We start from the raw sequence: 8,889 nt of genomic DNA on the forward strand, positions 1-8,889 counted from the left end.
AAAGAAAAAGAAAAAGATTAAATGATATAATTTACTAAAGGTTATAAATGAATGCTTACAAATGAAACGTGAAAGCTTCCCTTGTCCCCCTCCCAGGGCATGTGATGGGGGTGTGTCTCACTTCTTCAGTGCCCCACTGCTTAAAACTCTAGGGGAGCATAGAGATGGGCAGGCTGTGGGTCTCCAACTCCATGGTGGTGTGTAGGGGTGGATGTTTACAGCTTGTCCCAGTGGACATGTGTTACAGGGTTCTCTCTTAGTTTAGCGGTCTACAGGCAGCTTGTGTTAACCAGCTCAATTAGACCCTCTACCTTGGACAGAGGGCTTTCTGTATCCTGGGTTCTTGCCTTGGTGTACTGGAAGAATGAGATCACACCTGGGCTTGGAGAATGAGTGCCAAGTTTTATTGAGTAGAAGTAGCTCTCCGCCAGTGGGGGAGCCATAAGGGAGATGGTTTTCCCTGGATTTGGGCCACTCAGTGGCCCCAGCTTTCCTCCAACTGCCCCAGCCAAACTCTGTCTCATCCCACCAGTTGATGGTCTGCCAGCATGCTGGCGTCTGTCCGTGTGCTCTTCAGCCAGCATGCTCTCAACCAGCCACTCCGGTCTTCTTCCACCAAAGTGTTCCTCTCAATATCCAGCTGCCTGTGTGTCTGCCCGCTAGGGTCTCCGGTTTTTATAGGCCCAGGATGGGGGTGTGATGGGACAGGGTGGTCTTGGGAAATGCAACATTTGGGCGCAAAAGCAGGAGTGCCTGTCCTCACCTAGGTCCATGGGGGTGGAGCCCTAGCCAGGGACCATGCCCTCCTCTACCCAGCACTTTCCTTCCCCTCGTCTGTATCATTTAAAGCAACCACACTCTTCCCTTCCCAGCACTCCCGTATCACAAACAGAAGGAAATTGTATTTTTAAGATTCTTTGGTTATGAGCAATAGAAATAAACTCTGACTAACTTGAGTAGGGAAAGAAGACATAAGAACAAAATGCAAGGTGTAATCTGGAATTAGATCCTGGGTCAGAGAAGGAAATTTATATAAAGGACATTATTGGGACAATTAGCATAATCTGAAAAATGAACTATATCTTATAAAATAGTGTTAGCTAATCTTATATTTTCTGAATTTGATCATTATATGGCATTTATATAAGAGAATGTCCTTACTTTTAGGAAACACACAATGTAGGATATGGAGGTAAAGGAGCATGATGTCTGAAGCTCTCAAATGACTTGGGAAAAAAAATTACATGTATATAAATGATTACATGTATATAAAATGTACATATATGACATATATACATTTATATATAATGCATGCATACACATAGAGACAGAGAAAGCAAAAAAGTAAATATGGCAAAATGTTAACAATTATATACATTCATATGTAATGCATGCACACACATTTATAAAGAAACAGAGAGAAAGCAAAAAAGCAAACACAGCAAAATAGTAATAATTATTAGTGGATCTGAGTAAAGAATGTGGGAATATGCAGACACTGACCTTCAGCGCCTCGACTCCAGTGCCATGGCGCCTTCCAGGAAGTTCTTCGCTGGGGGGAACTGGAAGATGAATGGGCAGAAGCAGTATCTGGGGGAGCTCATCGGCACTCTGAATGCGGCCAAGGGGCCGGCCGACACTGAGGTGGTCTGTGCTCCCCCTACTGCCTATATCGACTTCGCCCTGCAGAAGCTAGATCCCAAGATTGCTGTGGCTGCACAGAACTGCTACAAAGTGACTAATGGGGCCTTTACTGGGGAGATCAGCCCTGGCATGATCAAAGACTGCAGAGCCACGTGGGTGGTCCTGGGGCACTCAGAGAGAAGGTATGTCTTTGGGGAGTCAGATGAGCTGATTGGGCAGAAAGTAGCCCATGCTCTGGCAGAGGGACTCGGAATAATCGCCTGTATTGGGGAGAAGCTAGATGAAAGGGAACCTGGCATCACTGAGAAGGTTGTTTTTGAGCAGACAAAGGTCATCGTAGATAATGTGAAAGACTGGAGCAAGGTCGTCCTGGCCTATAAGCCTGTGTGGGCCATTGGTACTGGCAAGACTGCAACACCCCCACAGGCCCAGGAAGTACACGAGAAGCTCTGAGGATGGCTTAAGTCCAACATCTCTGAAGCAGTGGCTCAGAGCACCCCTATCGTTTATGGAGGCTCTGTGACTGGGGCAACCTGCAAGGAGCTGGCCAGCCAGCCTGATGTGGATGGCTTCTTTGTGGGTGGTGCTTCCCTCAAGCCCGAATTCGTGGACATCATCAATGCCAAACAATGAGCCCCATCCATCTCCCCTACCCTTCCTGCCAAGCCAGAGACTAAGCAGCCCAGAAGCCCAGTAACTGCCCCTCCCCTGCACATGCTTCTGATGGTGTCACCTGCTCCTTCCTGTGGCCTCATCCAAACTGTACCTTCCTTTACCGTTTATATCTTCACCCTGTAATGGTTAGGACCAGGCCAATCCCTTCCCCACTTACTATAATGGTTGGAACTAAATGTCAGTAAGGTGGCTTCTCCTCGGCTGAGAGGTGGAAGGGGTGGGATGTGCTCCTGGGTTCCCTAGGCCCTAGTGAGGGCAGGAGAGAAACCATCCTCTCCCTTCTTACACCGTGAGGGCAAGATCCTCCCCTCAGAAGGCAGGAGTGCTGCCCTCTCCCATGGTGCCCATGCCTGTGTGCTGTGTACCTGAACCACCCACATGTAAGGGAATAAACACCTGGCACTAGAAAAAAAAAAATGTGGGAATTCTTTGAACTATTCATATATACTACTTAGAAATAATTTCCAAATAAAAATTTTTAAAAGAAAAAAGGGTTAATATATTGGAAGAAACTTGGAGATCTCGAAAAGGAAGAGTGGAGAATTATAACAGTGAGAAAATTATGGCAGTGATGGAGATCTGATGCAGTCACCCCTCCTCTTGCCTTTGGTCTTCAACCTGCCCTTAATTACTCCTGGGCTTGGATCAAGCTAATTTTGGGAGATGTTTAGTTTAAGTGATAATAGCCTTTTTCCATAACTCAAGTGCCTTTGTAAAGCTAACAAGAGGCCACCAAGCTGAGAGGATAGAGGACCCTGAATTCTGCTACAGTGTAGTCATAAACAATTGCCAGCCATTATTCCAGAGGGCGCAAGATATGCAGCTTCCCCATTCCTAATTACTCCTGCAGATTACATCACATTGTAGAACCTAAGATTGGCCTTTGAGATATCTTTTCAGGTTCTGTGTATGTCTGAGGGCAGATGGCTCCATCTGGACCTGCCAACCTGTGGCCCCACCCAATAGTAACTCAGTACATGTGAGGACCATTTCCCACACCCCTGTGATTGTATCTCTAACCAATCACTAACAAGCACCCATTGCCTGGCCATCCCCCTGTCCCCTGCTTCCCCCAAACTATCTTTGAAAAACCCTAGCCTCCGAATTTTCAGGGATGCTGATTTGAATAATAAAACTCCAGTCTTCTGTTTAGTAGTTCTATGTGTGTAAAACTCTTTCTTTATTGCAATTCCCCTGCCTTGATAAATTGGCTGTATCTGGGCAGTGGGCCAAAAGAACCCACTGGGCAGTTACATCAGGCTTAGGAACTAGGTAGGAACCAGGACAGGTACTATTCAATTATTGGACTATAGCACTGGTAAAATTAAGTCTCTTCCTTTTTTTTCATCATTTTGTACATGACTCACAATCCCAGAAAAGAGAGAATTTTTTTCAGTGAATCAATACAGGGGTGGGGCATAAGATCTGACAAGAGTTTCCAGAAGGGTTCACTATTGCATCCCTCACAACCCAGAATAGTGCCTAGCTCAGCACATTAGGAGCTCAAAACATAATTTTTAATGCATGTTTATACTCTAGCACATAATAGGTACACAAGAAACCTATGCAAGGAGTTTTAGTTTCCTTACCTCCCTATTGTAACTGTGGTTTTGAGCATTTTTATCAAGCATATAGCAGTTGCTGTAAAATAGTTACTAATTGAATTGTAGCATTGGCCTTGCCTGCAGTAAGTAACTGCTGCTTAGCTGAATGGATATGCACATTCAGGAGTCATATCTTCTTCCTCATTGATGAGTGGATTGTCCTGGACAAATGGCCTGCTCCCCAGATAGGTAATAACTTCAAGTGTCTAGGCCAAAATATAGGGAGAGGTGACAAGATAGTGTAGTGGCCTGATTTTAGAGTCATTACTTCTTAATCACTGTGAGATTTGGGAAATAATTATCTTAATCTCTCTCTTAGATTTTCATTGTGATATTATAAAATACATGTTTGATCTTTGTTCACATTTCCTGGCACACAACTCCTACAATCTTTGGAGTCTTCAAAGTAATAAGTATCTTTTTGTATGCTAATGAGTTGACTGATGGCTAGCAGCCCTAGGTAACTTTAGAATGGGGCTGATCACCAGAAAGACCAATGCAGGATTGAGTATCCAGACTTTCAGTCCCACACCAACCTCCAGGGAGGGAAAAAGGGCTAAATGTTGATTGCCAAGGGCCAATGATTTAATCAATCATGCCAGTGTAATGAAGCTTCCATAAAAACCTAAAGGGACAGAGTTTGGGGAATTCCAGATAGCTGAGCACATGAAAATTCCTGGATGGTGTGCCTGAAGAGGGCATGGAAGTACCACACCCCTTCCCACATTACTTGCCCTACATGTCTTTTAATCTGTATCTTTTGTAATATTTTTTATAATAATCCAGGAAATGTAAGTGTTTCCCTAGATTCTGTGAGCCACTCTAGAAAACTGATCCAACCCAAGGAGGGTGTTGTGGGAGCCCCAGTTGATAGCTAGTAGGTAAGAAGCACTGATAAAACAATCTGGGGCTTGTGATTTACATCTGAAGTGGAGCACTCTTGTGGGACTGACCCTTCAACCTGTGGGATTTGATAACTGTCTTTGGGTAGATAATGTCAAAATTGAATTGAATTAGAGGACACCCAGCTGTGGGCCAATGAAAAAGCCACTACAGAATTGGTTCATTGGTTGTTGGTGGGAGAAATTCCCACAGGCTTCTTGGTGACCATGTTACCAGCAGTGAATCCATAAGGGTCTGCAGCAGACTTGATCCCTTGCCTCCTCAGAGGAAAGAATTCAGCCAAAGGACAGACGTAGGTTTCAGGCAGAGGGAAAGACTGAGGCAAGTTTTGGAGCAAGAGTGAGAGTTTATTAAAACATTTTAGGAAAGGGAAGGTGGCTGGCAAGATGGCCAAATAGAAACAGCTCCAGTCTGCAGCTCCCAGCAAGATCAATACAGAAAGCAGGAGATTTGTGCCTTTCCAACTGAGGTAACTGGCTCATCTCATTGGGACTGGTTAGACAGTGGGTGCAGCCCATGGAGGGCTAGTAGAAGTGGGTGGCGTATCACCTTACCCAGGAAGTGCAAGGGGTCAGAGAACTCCCTCCCCTAGCCAATGGAAGCCATGAGGAACTGTGCCGTGAGGAATGGTGCATTCCAGCCCAGACACTATGCTTTTCCCACAGTCTTTGCAACCTGCAGACCAGGAGATTCCCTCAGGTGCCTATACCATCAGGGCCCTGGGTTTCAAGCACAAAACTGGGCAGCCAATTTGGGCAGACACTGAGCTAGTGGCAGGATTTTTTTTTCATACCTCAGTGGTGCCTGGAACGCCAGCAAGACAGAACCATTCACTACCCTGGAAAGGGGGCTGAAGCCAGAGGGCCAAGTGATCTAGCTCAGCAGAACCCACCCCATGGAGCCCAGCAAGCTAAGATCCTAAGATCCAAGATTGAAATTCTTGCTGCCAGCACAGCAGTCTGAAGTTGACCTGGGACACTTGAGCTTAGTGGGTGGAGGGGCATCTGCCATTACTGAGACTTGAATAGGTGGTTTTCCCCTTATAGTGTAAACAAAGGCACCAGGAAGTTCAAACTGGGCAGACACCACTGCAGCTCGGCAAAGTCGCTGTAGCCAGAATTCCTCTGTAGATTCCTCCTCTCTGGGCAGGGAATCTCTGAAAGAAAGGCAGCAGCCCTAATCAGGGGCTTATAGATAAAACTCCCATCTCCCTGGGACAGAGCACCCGGGGAAAGGGGTTCCTGTGAGCACAGTTTCAGCAGACTTAAATGTTCCTGCATGATGGCTCTGAAGAGAGCAGCGGATCTCCCAGCACAGCACTCGAGCTCTGCTAAGAGACAGACTGCCCTCTCAGGTGGGTCCCTGACCCCTATACCTCCTGACTGGGAGACACCTCCCAGCAGGGGTCGACAGACACCTGCAGAAGAGCTCCTGCTGGCATCTGGCAGGTGCCCCTCTAGGATGAAGTTTCCAGAGGAAGAAACAGGAAGCCTGTTCTGCAGGCTCTGCTGGTGATACCCAGGCAAAAAGGGTCTGGAGTGGACCTCCAGCAGACCTGCAGCAGAGGGACCTGACTGTTAGAAGGAAAACTAACAAACAAAGGAAATATCATCAACATCAACAAAAACAATGTCCACGCAGAAACCCCATCTGAAGGTCACCAACATCAAAGACCAAAGGTAGATAAATCCACAAAGATGAGGAAAAACTAGCATAAAAGGCTGAAAATTCCAAAAACAAGAACACCTATTCTCCTCCAAAGGATCACAACTCCTCACCACCAAGGGAACAAAACTGGACAGAGAGTAAGTTTGACAAATTGACAGAAGGCTTCAGAAGGTGGGTAATAACAAACTTCTCCAAGCTAAAAACGCATGTTCTAACCCAATGCAAGGAAGCTAAGAACCCTGAAAAAAGGTTAGATGAATTGCTAATTAGAATAATCAGTTTAAAGAAAAACATAATTGGCCTGATGGAGCTGAAAAACACAGCACGAGAACATCGTGAAGCATAGACAAGTATCAATAGCCAAATTGATTAACTGGAAGAAAGGATATTAGAGATTGAAGATCAACTTAATAAAGTGTGAAGACAAGATTAGAGAAAAAAGAATGAAAAGGAATGAACAAAGACTCCAAGAAATATGGGACTATGTGAAAAGACCAAATGTACGTTTGATTAGTGTACCTGAAAGTGACGGTGAGAATGGAACCAAGTTGGAAAACATTCTTCAGGATATTATCCAGGAGAACTTCCCCAACCTAGCAAGACAGGCCAACATTCAAATTCAGGAAATACAGAGAATGCCACAATGATACTCCTCAAGAAGAGCAACCCCAAGACATGTAACTGTCAGATTCACCAAGGTTGAAATGAAGGAAAAAATGTTAACAGCAGCCAGAGAGAAAGGTCGGGTTACCCACAAAGGATAGCCCATCAGACTAACAGCAGATCTCTCTGCAGAAACCCTGCAAGCCAGAAGAGAATGGGAGCCAATATTCAACATTCTTAAAGAAAAGAATTTTCAACCCAGAATTTCATATCCATCCAAACTAAGCTTCATAAGTGAAGGATAAATAAAATCCTTTACAGACAAACAAATGCTGAGATATTTTGCCACCACCAAGCCTGCCTTACAAGAGCTTCTGAAGGAAACACTAAATATGGAAAGGAACAGTCGGTACCAGCCACTGCAAAAACATACCAGATTGTAAAGACCATTGACACTATGAAGAAACTGCATCAACTAATGGGCAAAATAACCAGTTAGCATCATAATGACAGGATCACATTCACACATAATAATATTAACCTTAAATGTAAATGGGCTAAATGCTCCAATTAAAAGACACAGCATGGCAAACTGGATAAAGAGTCAAGACCCATTTGTATTCAGGAGACACATCTCACATGCAAAGACACACATAGGCTCAAAATAAAGGGATGGAGTAATATTTACCAAGCAAATGGAAAGCAAAAAAAGCAGGGGTTGCAATCCTAGTCTCTCATAAGACAGACTTTAAACCAACAAAGACCAAAAGGGACAAAGAAGGGCATTACATAATGGTAAAGGGATCAATGCAACAAGAAGAGCTAACTATCCTGAATATATATGCACCCAATACAGAAGCACCGGATTCATAAAGCAAGTTCTTAGAGACCTACAAAGAGACTTAGACTCCCACACAATAATAGTGGGCAACTTTAACACCCACTGTCAATATTAGATCAACAAGACAGAATATTAGCAAGGATATTCAGGACTTAAACTCAGCTCTGGATCAAGCGGACCTAACAGACATCTACAGAACTCTCCATCCCAAATCAACAGAATATACATTCTTCTCAGCACCACATTGCACTTGTTCTAAAATTGACCACGTAATTGGAAGTAAAGCACTCCTCAGCAAATGCAAAAGAACAAAAATCATAACAGTCTCTCAGACCACAGTGCAATCAAATTAGAACTCAGGATTAAGAAACTCACTCCAAACCACAAAGCTACATGGAAACTGAACAACCTGCTCCTGAATGACTACTGGGTAAATAACAAAATGAAGGCAGAAATAAAGATGTTCTTTGAAACCTATGAGAACAAACACACCACGTACCAGAATCTCTAGGACACATTTAAAGCAGTGTGTAGAGGGAAATTTATAGCACAAAATGCCAACAAGACAAAGCAGGAAAGATCTAAAATCAACACCCTACCATCACAATGAAAAGAACTAGAGAAGTAAGAGCAAACAAATTCAAAAGCTAGCAGAAGACAAGAAATAACTAAGATCAGATCAGAACTGAAGGAGATAGAGACATGAACAACCCTTCAAAAAATTAATGAATCCAGGAGCTGGTTTTTCCAAAAGATTAACAAAATAGATAGACCACTAGCCAGACTAATAGAAAAAAGAGAAGAATCAAAATAGACACAATAAAAAAGATAAAGGGATATCACCACTGATCCCACAGAAATACAAGCTACCATCAGAGAATACTATAAATGCCTCTATGCAAATAAACTAGAAAATCTAGAAGAAATGGATAAATTCCTGGACACATACAC

General features: G+C 43.9%; 1 pseudogene across 1 annotated transcript in view; it reads left to right on the forward strand.

Annotated features, from left to right (window-relative positions):
* The window catches only part of LOC105509612, a 7,277-nt pseudogene extending 4,552 nt beyond the window's left edge, over positions 1-2,725 (forward strand). The window contains exon 2 of the transcript XR_001001459.1: positions 1,497-2,725. The product of XR_001001459.1 is annotated as a triosephosphate isomerase-like (transcript). The remainder of the gene's footprint in view (positions 1-1,496) is intronic.
* Positions 2,726-8,889: the final 6,164 nt, after the last annotated feature.

The sequence above is a fragment of the Colobus angolensis genome, unplaced genomic scaffold (assembly GCF_000951035.1).
Source record: "Colobus angolensis palliatus isolate OR3802 unplaced genomic scaffold, Cang.pa_1.0 Scaffold179, whole genome shotgun sequence".
In the NCBI taxonomy this organism is placed as follows: Eukaryota; Metazoa; Chordata; class Mammalia; order Primates; family Cercopithecidae; genus Colobus; species Colobus angolensis.